At 45.3% G+C, this 12,360-nt stretch overlaps 1 protein-coding gene across 4 annotated transcripts in view; it reads left to right on the forward strand.

Annotated features, from left to right (window-relative positions):
* The first annotated feature begins 11,391 nt into the window (after nt 1-11,391).
* Nucleotides 11,392-12,360, forward strand: part of LOC139061302 (calcium-activated chloride channel regulator 1-like) — a 380,566-nt gene continuing 379,597 nt past the window's right edge. For 2 of the 4 annotated variants that reach the window (XM_070541081.1, XM_070541084.1), the window contains exons 1-2: nt 11,392-11,500; nt 11,786-11,940. The gene's annotated coding sequence lies outside the window, so the exon portion shown is untranslated. Of the gene's footprint in view, nt 11,506-11,785; nt 11,941-12,360 lie in introns of all 4 variants that reach the window. The other 2 variants (XM_070541083.1, XM_070541082.1) reach the window with 2 other exon arrangements.

Consider the following 12,360-nt stretch of genomic DNA (forward strand, 5'->3'; position numbering starts at 1 on the left):
TTGACATCAACGGTACGCTTGAATTATTACCCCTAAAGAACAGGGTGGACGGAATTGAGGTATCTTTGCAGTAAATGTCAAACAAGTATGACGAAATACTTGCTCAAGTCTCCAAGCATAGCGCTGAAATTAAAAGCAGGAATTCCAGGCTTTCCAACCTTGAAAACTCCGGTGCCAACGACGAGGTACGAAAGTTGTCTGTCTGTTATATCGTAGTATTTTACTCAAGCGTTTCACTACTGCGAAAAAACACGAAATTTTTCGAGCATTTATCTCTATTGACAATGAATTCTAACATTTACAACACACGTCACAGAGAAACATGGTACGTTCCTAAAGCGCGCACTAACTACGGTCAACAAATGTTACGCCACACACTGCCATCTTTGTTAAACTCATTGGAAACGCAATAGACACCCATCTCTCCTTTTAATAGGCTCATTGTGTATTCCTTTCTTTTTAATTTTTTTGCTCTCGTATACACTGACGCCATGAACGCTTAAACAATTTTCTCTGCTTGTCAATAACTTATTGTGTATAGATGTGAATTTCAAGGTTGTATTATTTGTGTCATTTCATACTATTCGCTTCCCTGTAATACAATTTCTTGCAGCATTCTATTGTTGATTTTTTACCCGTATGCATTTCTGTTACACAATGTTCACTAATGTTCACTTTTTTTTCTCGTTTATACATTGCTGTATGTTTTTGTTCTCTTTATTTTGCACAGTGCCCTTTTTGTTGGGGGTACAGACCCCGTCAAGCCGGATTCATTTGGCTTTTTGTCTGTATTCCTGTCATCTGTACATGTATGGATGCAAATAAACTTGAATTGAATTGAATTGCATTGAATGGTCTGCAATACTAAAGCAGAAAACTGAACCTTGAAATTAACGGCCTCAAAATGCGTGAAGATGAGTCCCTAATCAACAATATAAACAGCGTCAAAGCTAGAGGTTGATCCCCTGAACAGTCAATCTGCTCTTGCCGTGCACTGGCTTCCTTCCAACCCTGATAAGATTCCCGGTATTATCATACGCTTTGCACAACAATCGGTAAGGGATCAGTGGCGGAACAAACGTAAAGTGCTGCCAACACTAGAAAAAGGGCTCTTGATGTTGAAAAACCTAACTGCTCATAATAGGGCGCTTTTGAAGACTGCTAAAGACTGGGCAAGTGCCAATGGTTTAAGCTTCGCGTGGCACCGTCGCGTAAAAGTATTTGTAAGGAAAAAAAAGAAGGCAGTCATGCGCACACGATCACCTGTGCCGCCGACCATGATGAACTGAAATTATTAAACGTGTTTGATGGATATTTGCCTTCTACTGCCACTGCCAGATTCTGTTAATCATATTGGAAATTGTCATAGTCGGACGACTAAATGTTTTCACCTAGACTGCCAGTCTGCTAGAAATAAAAAAAAAGATAAACTTGATTTTTTCTTTGAAAGCCTCTAATTTCAGTTTGATTTCATAATGCTCTCTGAGACGTGGTATGACCTACACTCTACCCCATGGTGCCTTCGGAGCTATCAGTGTTTTACTAGGTCCAGAAACACTTCGCGTGGAGGTGGTGCTAGCATGCTTGCGCAAGTTAATCTTTCAGCAAATTGCATTGATTAATTTTGCCTCTTGACGGAAGACTGTGAAGTGTTATCTGTGCTGCACGCACGAAATATATTTTCTGTATTCTACCGTCTTCCCAAATGGGAATTTCCAGCGATTCATGTCGTTTCTGGAGAAATTATTTTTATATGCACATGGTCTACAATGTACAGTTGTTTTCGGTGGCGATTTCAACATTGACGTGTTGACTGATACCACAGCGATTCGTGACTTCTTGCTTTTGTTGCAGGCATATGGCTGTCATAATACTATGTCGATTGCAACTAGGGTCGCAGCTAACACATCTACCTGCACTGACCTTTTTTGACAAACTTTCCCCAAGCTGACCTAAAAGCCGGTGTTTTCACGTATACTTTAAGCGACCACATGCCCATCTTCCTAAGAATCATCCGTTATGATAAAACAGAAAACAAATGTAACTTCATTTATCAACGAATTACAATGCACCAACTTGCACAACTCCGAAATTAAATACGGCTGATTAACTGGGTCTTGCTGCGGATAATGCAGATGCTGTCTATGAAACATTCTTGCATACGATTTGGGCTTGCTACAATAAAATATTTCCCACTTCATACCAAACATTCGCGTTCTTCGAAAATCCGCAAATCTTGGATAACGGCAGAATGTCTGCGTAAAATCAACATTAAAATAAAAGTATATAATAAGTTCAATAAAACCCGGAATCCACATTACTTGCAGGTTGTTAAATCATTTCGTAGCCAATTAACAAACGAGCTACGCCGCGCTAAAGACCTCTATCATCTCGAGTACTTTCAATCCTGTTGGAATGACAGCCGGAAATTGTGGAAGCAGGCCAATGTTTTGTTGAATCGTGTGCCTGATTATTAGCCTCCAACAGGTATTTTGAAAAATGGCAATGTAGTTCCACACGTGCTTTTGCCTGACACGTTTACCAATTACTCTACCAGCGTTGCAAGTGCACCTAGTAACATAAATGCTAGTCGTTACTTATCCGTTGATTACTCCGATTCAGTTTTTTTTGCATCCAACGAACGTGTCTGAAAAAACATTTAACTGCAGTGAACTCAATAATAACACCGGTTTTTTTGATGTCAGTAATATTTAGATTAAACCTGTTAAATTCGTCGTACGTTTATTTGCGCCTGTATTAATGCACGTCTACAATGTCTGCCTTTTTTCCCGTGTATTCCCACGCCAGATGCAAACTGCAAAAGTCTTAGCTTTATTCAAGAAAGGAGATAAGGAACTGTTGACAAATTATAGTTCAATTTATATTCTCCCCGTATTTCTAAAGGATTAGAAAAAATTATTTTTCAGCTCATTTATGATTTCCTCGAGAGCAAAAAGTTTCAACCGATTGACAGTTTGCTGCCAGATTGCCTTTCGTCAAAATAGGTCTACTCAACTTGCCCTGCTTCAGCAAAAAGAATTCATTTCGAATAATTGTGATAAAGGCCTTCTTACTCTCGGCATTTTTATAGACTTTAGGAAGTCCTTTGATTGTATTAACCACGAGCTTTTATTGCATGAAATGTATAGCTATGGTATTTGTGGCATCGCTTTAGACATGATTAGGTCATATCTGTGACATAGATGCCAATTTGTGCAAATTAATAACATTTCATCCCAAGTTAAACGACTCTATATTGGCGTTCCGCAGGGTATCATTTTAGGCCCTCTTCTCTTTACTATCTTTACTAATGATATTGTAAATCTAGATTTCCACACCAAGTTTGTTTTATATGCTGATGATGCAAGTGCGTTGTTTTCTTCCAGTAATGCTGTAACACTTCTCACAGTGGCGAATTGTGCGCTTAAAAAATTATATACTTGGTCTGTAGAAAATGGGTTGAAAATCAACACAGCAAAAACTAAAGCAATTTTCTTGCATGCCAAGAATAAGAATGCTCTCCTGAAGGATGACAATAAAGTTGGCTCTTCAAAATTGATGCTCGTGAATTCCATTAAAACCTTAGGTGTTTTCTCTGATCATGACATGTCTTGGAACTGTCATACTAACTTTTTTACTAAACAAGCTTTCTCTAGTTTCACGTCTTCTTTTCACTATTAAACAGATTCCACAGAAGGTAAAACTTCTGCTCTATAACTAAATTATGGCTGCCTGATTTGGGGCACAACATCTGCCACTAATATTAATCGTGTTTTCGGTGAACACCTTGAACCAGTGTCTCCTGGGCCTAGGCATGGTGAGCACGTTCCGGGAGCTCCTAGAGGCTCACTTAACCAACCAATACACACGCAACAGAACTGCTTGTTTGCCTAGTTGGTGCTTGCTAAAAGACGTTTTTTTCTGCAATTGAACACACATAACAGGAAGACACATAAAGACAACACGACCGCCCGTGTTGTCTTTGTCTTCATTTTGTGTGTGTTCAATTGTGGCAAAAAACATGTCTTTTAGCTATACACACGCCTCTCTAAGACAGTGTCGGGTCACCGCCTGCTGGCCCGACTACACATCCAACACATCACCTTTATGGAAAAGCGAGTACGACTCCCTTTCGAGTCGAGATGCGCCCTCCATGTACGACTCCCTCTTCCTAACAACATGACACGAGAGGACCATAATGGTCAACGCCTGGCGCGGGCGGAAGCACTGTGCCGCCATTATGGGTCGAAATCCGGCACTTATTACGTGGACACCTCCGGACCCCACCATGGAGGATGGTACACGGCCGTAGTCGTCCACCAGCCCAAAACAGTTAACGGGCTTGCATTCCCGCGCCCGCGATATAACTCATGCGGAGGAGGTCGCCACTTCAGTGGCTGCTACCCATTCTGATTTCAAAACAACCATCTCCGACTTGCGAGGGGCCTGTCGGAACGTCGAGCAAGGCTGGCCTCCCTACTTAGCCTACCGACTTCTTCAAAGTTGCACCTACACCGGTGTCCCCACTCACCGGAACATAGTATGGGCTCCTGCTCATATGCGTCTCGAGGTGAATGAGGCAGCCGATGCCGTCGCCCACGCGCTCTATCTCCGGGCTTCCTTTCTCGAGCCCCTAGATCAGGGTATCGAATTAAATCCCGCGTATTCTTTTAAAGATGTTGTGCTGCATTATCAATCTGGTCATAGCCTTTACTCTCGCACGAGTAAAGGAATATCTAAGACGGAGGAGCGGCTTCTACTCCGTCTCTATACGAACACTCTTCCGTCCCCGGCAGCACTCAAACATTTTGATCCTTCACTGGCAGTTGTCCGCACTGTGCGGAGAAATCTTCGGACATCTACCACATGGGGTGGGCCTTCCCATCTAACCCAGCTATTACCCCTCACCCCAACCCCACTCGGGAAGGCTGGGAGCCGACCCTGCTCGGCTGCTATGACCTCAAAGCCCAAAGGGCCCTGGTTGAGTGCGCCCGGGAAGCGGCCGACGCCAGTGGGGTCTCCTACTAGGTATTTCCTAGTGTTTTAAGGGCCGGGTCCTTAAAGGGAAGCTGAAAGGTTTTCCAGAAAAAATGAGTGAACATCTGTACATAATGGTTTTCAACCCTCCGAATTCGAATATCGTATCCAAATTGAGCGAAAGAAAGCGCAAATATATTTTATTTTGACGAAAAGTGCAGCAGCGGACACGCCCAGCTCGTGCGTCTCGTTTCCGCCTGTGACGTAAACTCTGCGTCGTGACGTCAACTCTGCCGCTGCCGACCGCTGCCGCTACACATGAAGCGCGGTGCCAGGTAGTTTGGTGCTGTTTTCTGAGACGGTAATGGAAAATTTAGAGAGACTGCGTCTTTCTGAGGAGTTCGGCGTTACTCCCTACATGTACGAGCCGATTGCGAAGAGCCGGCCTCTCGAAGAAGCAAACGATGCTGGTGCGAGCAGTGCTTTAGACGCGAACGAAAGCAAAGCCTTGTGATCTCCTCGTGTTGGAAATGCTCTTTAGTGAGTGTGTTTTTTCCAAAGCGATCTAGTGATCTCGGCGATCTTTCGGTGATCTAGTGAGCTAGTTTCCGGTCAAACAACTGTAGTGTTGTGTTCCTGCATGCCTCCTCGTGGAACGTAAGCGGGGATGCGATCGTCGGCATTTGTGCGCTGTCCAAAGCTGTCGGCAATCTACAAAGACGGTTTAAACGCGCGAAAAGCTTCCCGGTTCATGCGGTACGTGTAGCGACCTTCATCTGTTGACTACCACTCACGTTGACTACCACTCACGTTGATTACCACTCACGTTGACTACCACGCACGTTGACTACCACTCTACATACACGCAGACGCACCAACAAAGGAATGCAGGGTCGATCGAAGCAGATACACGATGGCACGCACGCAGAAACAAGCGCGGTCAGGCACGGTCGCGGACGCTGCGAAGGAACGAAGCAGAGTTGACGTCACAACACCGCGGTTTCCGGTCTCCGCTCCGCTCGCTCACTCAAAGGGGGGCGGAGCTACAGCGCAATTTCAACCGACGATTACGTCGCTCCTAATTGAAAAAAAAAACCCAAATTTTACCGACATGGTTTATAAGGTTCCCGCATCCGTATATGAGCGTCTTATTGAATTCGACAGACTCTTCAGCTTCCCTTTAAGGACCGGCTTATGCGTACCTCGATGTGCTTCTCTGCTGAGAACAATAAAAGTTTTTCACCACCACCATCCATGCAAGCAAGCAACAGAGGAAATTTGATGAGACGCCATATGCGGCGGGTCGCGTGCCAGACGCTGCACCGACGCGACGCGGCGGCAAGCGCCGCGCCTTACCTCTGCATGCTTACTCCGACGCCGTGTACCTAGAAGCGTCTTGAGATACGCCGGAGCCAACGCGCGGGTTTTTTATCGGAGAGCAATGACGTCACACCACCTGTGCCTCCGCCGCGCCACTCCTTCGCAAACGCTAGGCTTTACCCACCCTCGCCGCGTCGCTATACTGCGTTATGCTACTTTAATGCGAGAGCTTGAATTCATAGTTTCTCACTACATTACATAGGCCAAAACTGGCGCTGCTGCGCTGTGGTATGCATGGGAATGCCGATATATTGTGACTTCGGATTGGCATCGTTCTCGGGGAGATAGACACCTTGAAGACGCGCTTGGCAAGCACCAATCACAATGTCACAATGACTCATTTTCTACTGAAACAGCATGTGAAAAGCTGTTTTGGTTTTATTAGTACGCAAAAATATGTTTTGTTTAACTACGAGAACTTGTTATTGCGTGTACAATTATATGTTACACGAAAAAGTATCAGCGGGCCACCAAAGTTGGAGGACAGACGACAAGGTTTGTGCTCGCTTTGAAACTGTTTGCTGTCTGTTCTTGCTTTTCTTCTCTTGGTCATGTATTGTAGTTGAGTAAAGATGTAATTGCGCGAATGGAAACATTTTACGAAGATTTTACTTTGAGAACGCGTTATTTGTGTAGCTATATCCACGTTTTAGACGAAGCCTCTTACGCCAACACGAGCCTCGCAGACACAGATACCGGCATTCCCATGACGGCACGGTGCCCCCTTAAAAAACTCCCATGGAGGTGGCACCAGATTTCCCTCTAGGTGTTATAGTGAGAAACTCTATGTATTAATTACTACGCCAGCCAGCGAGCCATTTCGCCTCGTCGCGCCGCATGCCGTATGCAAGCAGCCATATGCCGTATGTCATATGCCGCGGCCGACGAACGACCAACGCCGCAGCCGAGCTCCAACACATGGCGCCGCCGTCAACGCCGCTGCCGTCGCCGCTCGCTCCACCAGATGTGCTCCGCTGGGGTAAAGGGAGAGGTGGTGCCGCCTCGCGGGGGGTACTATATATGCGCTTACCGTCGGTGTGTTTAGTCATTATGGAGAGCGCGAAAAAGACGCGACGACGACAGAACGAGGCGAGGAAGAGACAACGCGCTCAAGAGACGCCAGAAGAAGGCGCCGCGCGACTCGCGAAGCGTCGTAACGAAGATGCGGCTAGAAGTGCCACGTCCCGTAGTGACTCTTCAACTGCGGAAGAGGCCGCTTTGAGTACTCGAGAGCGTCGGAATGAGATGCGTAGATGTTACCTTGTCGTCATCTATTCTAGTCGTTACCTGAACAGTGTGTGTGTCTTGTGTCTATACAGTAGAGCTAAACCAAACGCTTAACCACAAGCTAACACAACAAGCGTAGCCTTGCAGCGCTTGCTTTCGCAACTAGGCTTAACCAGAGATAAACCACAGGCAATTTTTTATCCTCTGCTTTCTCTCTCAACCTCAGCTTTCTCTCCTCCAATTCGGTGAAACTGCGGGCGTAGAGAAATAGGGTGTGAGACCGGGCTAGTTGTTCTTCCATGCTGAAGTGACTAGCGCAAGAGTGGACACCGGACACAAACAGGCGAAAAGGACAAGCGCTTGTCCTTGACGCCTTTTTGTATCCCGTGTCCAATCTTGTGCTAGTCACTTCAGTCAAGAGAAACCCAGCGAGGTTCTAACAGCTCTACTGTAATATCTGACAAGGTTAGCATGCCTTAGCACTGCGTTAGACAGCGCTTTTAACACCACGCACGAGGTAAAAGGCAACGTTCAATAGCATTGCCAGTCGACTAGGCAAGAAAACAGACATCGTATACATATATTCAAAATATATATTGGGCAACAATGGCAAGACGTCCATGTGGGAACTGGTTAACTTGAAGTATCAAGTGCGTCCAAGGACGAGGTCCATAGCCTTGACTTTTATACCTAGTTTTGGTTTCGGTATCAATACGCCGTTATATTTTTTTGCTCAAAAAGATGGCTGCATATCCCGCCAATATTTTCAGTTTCTAAGTCTCTTTTTATCCACGGCCAGAGAGCCAGAAAGCTCGCCTTCGTGTATAGAACTGGCCGCCAGCGTTTTCAGGAAAACATTAAGGTTCCATAAGCTGCAACGGCTGGGAAGTATGAGAAGCAGTCGGGGTTCTTTGAATGCATTTGCGTTGCAGTGCGAAAGGTGAAGTATTTTGAAACCGTTACCGACTCATGTATAAACAAAGGGTATAGAGTGGCCTTATCAATTTCTTGCGGGACGCCAGAGCATTCAGATGCTTGGCGTGTTTCAATTTTGCCAACTCGATAGGCTGAACAGCTGCAATTACTTGCGATTGTGCGTACACGCAGAGTCCCTGGCACTGATACATGTATGGATTTTTGAAGTTTACCACCACGAAGACAGATAACGCGCAATAAACAAAGCCACAGGAACATCTGAATCCATAAGCACAAAGCACAAGCAAATTCTTGTACTACACAACATTCCCTTTGGTGGTTGAACGCTTGAAATTGTAGGCAACTCCATGGCAGACGCAACATAATGAAACTGCAGTGACTATGTTCGCGACAGGACGGGTCCACGCACTCACACTTAGGTACACAAGCCTAGGTGTACTATGTGGTGCGGATTAGCTTTGTCCTGCGCCAGTTTAATCAATGGACAGCAGCAACATCCAAATTGCGCATTTTAGGGTATGGTTGAATACGTAAAGGAATATGCCAAAGCATCTAGCGGCCAGCAGTGAGCATGTGCTGGCAACCGTCCCTTAGTTCTGACTGTAGTTACGCGTAGTTCAAGGCTAGTTGAGTGTCCAAGACTAACTTAGATTAGCCAGGCCCACCGGCTATGACACTGATAAGCCGCGCGGCCGAATCAGATTATCTCAGACATACTTTGCAGGAAAAAGTGCATAAATGAAGCAGTAAGAGAGGAGTTATTGGCAATGATAGATCACATGTTATACCGTTTGCAGTGCCCCCGCTTCCTTCTCCATACCTGACACTGTGAATGCTATGGAAGTGGAGGATACAAAATAGCGAGACCAGCCGACTACACTAATGAGCTGTGCGACCAAAGTTTCAATACTCAGTGGGGGAGCGGACGAGTTCTCATACGATTCTCCAGGGAATACGGTAGCACTTGCTTCAGTGCGTCATCGCAATTGAAATTCGAAACAAATATATTCGATCACTTTAGACTGTTTAATTAATTACGTGAATAAATATAGACAACACAGTCGGAAGAAGCGCACTGATCCAACCACACTTAGTATTTAATTTCAACTATTAGTCAATAGCGGCCAAGGTATGGGAATCTGCGGAGAGGATTTTGTGAGGAGAGGATTTTGTTGAAAAAACAGTGTTTGAGAACATGTTGACATTGCGCGCCGCCTGCGTGCCCCACGTGCCGCGCATTACTCCAAAATTTGGTTTCGATGTTCACAGCAGCCTGTGCGACCCACGGACTGTGTTTTTTCACCAAGCGTGAGGGCAGATTCAGTACACCATTAGCAACGTCTGGAAAATAACAACGTTAACACCAGATTTGGCAAAATGGCCGTGGGTAGTAGTAAGAAAATTTATTGCAATGACACAGTAATGTGCACAATGGCGAGTAGCATGCGGTGAAGCAGCGTCATGTTGCAGGCAAAATCAGCGGTAACTGCAAACTACCGGTGTTTGATTATTCACAGAGCCTGCAATTACGCGCACAAACTGCACATCGTGAAAGCAAATTCGTTGAATCTTGCTTCACAAAAACTGCATGAAGCCATTGAAGCAGCTGTCCAGCTTTACTTTGGCGGTACATACGTAAACAAATTTTCGGCGGATGGGCAATCTATAAATAGGCACCAAAGCGCTCACGGATCAAAGCAACACTTCCCAAGAGATAACAATGGAAACATTGGCAATGTCATGCGGGAAACTAGCAAAGAGAATTAAATGGATTTAATTGGTGTGCCCAGCATACACTAGTAACCGACAGGAAAGTGCAAAAAGATAAAAAGAAAAAAAACAAATGACTGTATATATCGAAAGAGCGCTGAAAACGCACACTTACGAACACGTTCAGCTCTTGCACGCTGTGCACAGCCAAAACGGTGCACACATTTCCTTCGAGAAACAAAACAGAATGCCTGCGCCCATACATTTGTAAAGATGTGGACAACCGATGGAGGAGGATTGTTTTTTGTTACAATTTGACAGAAGATTCACGTACTCTTCGCTAATTTTGCACGTCGTCGTCGGTTAGAGAAGCAAGAAAGCAAGAATAATATCTACTCACAAGCGCTAACCGTTTACGTTCTTAGACCCCTTTTGATGTTGTACGTAGCGCCGTCATTTTGGCGCGATCAACCCTTCCCTTTATATATGTAGCCAAATTCTGTCTTCGACGCGAACTTTTATGAGAGTTCGTTCCATCAGGTTCTGTGGTTGGACTCCTTTCACGAGCAGAGAGTCGTAGCGGAGCGCTGCCGCCACTCCGACCCTGCCTCCCACTTTGTCGCTGAGCGCTACTCAATGACTGATCAAAGGAGCTACTTCTGAACCCTTGAATCTGCATATGAGACTAAGAAATAACATACGAAATTTACTTACCGTCATAAGTGAGCTCCAAATGGTTCTTACTTAGCCCGTATGGGACAGTCCTAAAAGTAGCTAGCTTCGCTGCTCGCGTTCAGTTGCATGTTGACAAAAAATATTTCATTTACAGAAGTATAGAGATAGGCAAAATTATTCTTATCTTAAATTTATTGCTGATGACGCTCCTCTGCTCTGTATTCCGCATGGTATGACAGTATAAATTTCCAGAGAGGACGCGATTACGGCACTGATCTGCAGCAATTAACAACGGCGCCACACTGCCATCCATGTCGCTGAAGAAGACTGCGCCCCTTTTACTGGCAAACTTGCAGTACGTATATGCCTAATTGCTCTTGTCTTGTATCTCAGAGAGTGGCGCGTACCCTCTATGGGGATTGCTGTACTAATATCATTCGATTTTTTTCTTCGCCCCCGCAGTGGGTGTGGGCCAGATTTGGAGGAAATTAATCGCCATCGCCCTTGCACGAGGACCACAAGCCCGGGCGCATTCGCATTTTCCGTGCTCGTACCAGGAAAAGCCCCTTTCAACTGGCGAAGCTTCATCGTTTGAGCTGAGTACTGCTAAACTTTTTGCTTTTCGTTCGTTTTTAGTCCTTCCCTCCATGCTTCTTTTTTGCGCAGGGCCTTTCTGAGGCAGGCAGGCTAGAATGTGTTTCCTTTTCTTTAATTTTTCGCGCCGGCGTCAGCGTTCTGCACGGCTTTGCGTTCCCTTACTCGGGAATTGGCGTTTCAGCTTTGTACTACTTTTTCCACATATTGATAATTTTGTCCTTCTGATCCCACCTCTATACACCTGACTCTGATGCCCGCTAATTGAAGTGTTGTACTCATGCAGAACGCGAAGACGCCAGAGCTGGGAGCTTCCGAGGGTGACTGCTGCCTCCCCTGGTTGAGCACCGCCAAAACTGAACATTACGTGGAAGTGAGTGCTCTCCTCCAGCCTCGTTCTGTACTCAAGCAACCACAAGTTCATTGTGCTCTGAGAGAACGGTGAGCCACTCATTACTGTCAGCCTTGGTCATGGGAATGCTCAGTTCGATGGTTGGACGGAACTCTGCCACGCATACACACATATAATAATAATTTTAGTAATGATAATGGCAATAACATTAGTTGTGACACTTCCAGACACATAGTACTCGTTTGGTTGGACAGTTAAGGACTACTAATGATTTGTCTGAAAGACATAATCAGATGTAACGCATTTCGGAATTTTCATTTTATCTAAACTGTACGGGAGCTTTGAGATTGTAGGTTAATAGTAGTAAGCGCGTTCATTGTAAGGTTATTTTGTCAGGACTCCAGCAGCTTGCGTGTTCTTGCTACATCGATTATCTTCAATAGAAAAACGCTTATAAATGGAAGAACAGAGCATGCTTGACCGTAGCGTACGCCAAATATACAGATACG

Source organism: Dermacentor albipictus, chromosome 6 (genome assembly GCF_038994185.2).
Source record: "Dermacentor albipictus isolate Rhodes 1998 colony chromosome 6, USDA_Dalb.pri_finalv2, whole genome shotgun sequence".
Taxonomy (NCBI): domain Eukaryota; kingdom Metazoa; phylum Arthropoda; class Arachnida; order Ixodida; family Ixodidae; genus Dermacentor; species Dermacentor albipictus.